This window comes from Cibotium barometz, chromosome 2, assembly GCF_041138505.1.
Source record: "Cibotium barometz isolate CiBa-2024 chromosome 2, ASM4113850v1, whole genome shotgun sequence".
NCBI lineage: Eukaryota > Viridiplantae > Streptophyta > Polypodiopsida > Cyatheales > Cibotiaceae > Cibotium > Cibotium barometz.
The window spans coordinates 44834744-44836709 of NC_141047.1; the positions used below are offsets into that span (position 1 = coordinate 44834744).

At 41.1% G+C, this 1966-nt stretch overlaps 1 non-coding gene across 1 annotated transcript; it reads right to left on the minus strand.

Moving 5' to 3' along the window:
• Positions 1 to 1240: 1240 nt before the first annotated feature.
• On the minus strand, positions 1241 to 1312 carry TRNAM-CAU (transfer RNA methionine (anticodon CAU)). Its single transcript has one exon. It is a non-coding gene; the product is annotated as a tRNA-Met (tRNA).
• Positions 1313 to 1966: the final 654 nt, after the last annotated feature.

Below are 1966 nucleotides of genomic sequence, written 5' to 3' on the forward strand. Positions count from 1 at the left end.
CAATCTTGTACTTCATTTACATCTTGCAATACATAAGCCCTTATGAGGGTGGTTGGGACCCAATCGGGTGTGTTGTGTGCTATCTCTATCTCTCTCTCTCTCAAATTTCAGAAAGCACTTTAAGCAATCTCTTCTCTATTGACATTGAAATAATACTTCCGCACAAGTCGCATATCACATTGGTATCAGTGCTTAGGCTTTGGTAAAAGAGTGCTAAATTTTTTCTTCCTTGTGTGTTTGGTTTTCAGGCTTCTGCGGGCACACCCAAGTACCACACACCATCTCTCATAGGTGGCTGGTTTACTAGCCTATCAGGAAAGCCCCTGAAAGAGTCTCCCACACCCGTGGTGGATGGTTTACTTGTGCTTAGGCTTGAACACGAGCACTCCCACCATGAGTAATCTGGAAGACCTAGCCTCACCACGAGAGCAGCTCACTACTCGAAGCCCGTGAGGTGGCTGCAAGGGCGGATGCCCTTCATCGAGAGATCGAGCTTGAGAGGCTGTGTGCTTCCCTCACAGGTGAACGGGCTTTTTGCTATCCTAAGGATGACCATCATGGCTGCAAGGGCGCGGATGCCCTTCATCGAGTGATCGAGCTGTGCGCTTCCCTCACAGGTGAACGGGCTTTTTGCTCGTCCTATCATAAAATTGTTTTAGCATCGGATTTCAAGATTAGATTTTTACCATCCCAGTATTTGGGTAGGTTTTTTGAGGTCTTTGTCAGAACTCGCAGAACTAGTCCCTCAATACACACCAATAAGGTAACCCAGCTGAGGACTCAGCTTCAGAATTCCAGTAAAGAGCGCCGTGGTGTTTTTCTCTCACCAGATTAAGTGCCGTGGTGTTTTCCTTTATGGGCTTGATTATCAGATTAAGTGGGATGTGCGACCCAAAACCATGGTTGATGCCATCCAGCTTGCCCAAGATATGGAGATGAAATACAGTCATGGGAATGGACAGGGTTTCCACGATAAGATCTAAAACTACATGTCTGAGTTTCTATAAGTGGGCAATTTTGTTGACAGGAATTCCACGATAACATCTAAAATTACAAAGTGTCTAGGTTCCTGCAATTTTGACGGGGATTTCACGTTAAGAGTTAAAAATTTCTTCCATGATACGCCATGAGCGGTTCAAGGAAGATGAATCAAGATTGTCGAAGTTGATGTATTATTTAAATCTAAATACTTCGCACAAAAAATAAGATTGGGATCACCATGAAGCAAGAAAATAAGTAATATCAGAGCCAGGTTTCGATCCTGGGACCTGTGGGTTATGGGCCCACCACGCTTCCGCTGCGCCACTCTGATTTGGTGATCGTAGGGGGGAGAAAACATTATAAAGTGTAAAATATCAGCATTTTAAAGCGTGAAATATCAGCCAACTTTTTTCCACGTGCTCAAATGAGTGGGAAAACGGGACATCAAAGAAGAAAATTATATGTTCTATAGGTACTGTAAATCTCTTGAAACAATTGGCATGTATGGGCTAAGGCCATCCAAAATTCTAAAACCATCTAGATAGTCTAATCCACTGAGTGTAGAAGCACCAAATGGAAGAAGCAAGCATGGGAGAGTATTTTCTTTTTGATGTCCGTCACGCTTGTTTTTGATCATTTTGGCCTCAAAATACTTGTAAAATTTTAAATTGCCCACAAAAAATTAACTAAAATACAAAAGAACTTGCGATATTGCACCAAACCCGCCAAAAAGGACAACCGTTTTATAGAGTAGTCATAGGATTTCCATGTTTTACCTTAGAATCGCTCTATATAGTCTTCATTATAGAACATGCTTCATTTAATGAACTTCCAAAACTAAAGCTCATTAGTGATTTGTGAGATAATGAATAACCCACAAATGATTGATAGTTTAGAATCTATATCTAAATCATGTAGTGATAAAGAAGGTTTATTTGAATAATGGCATTTGTTTTAATCCAAAGGAAAAGATGTGACAATTTGT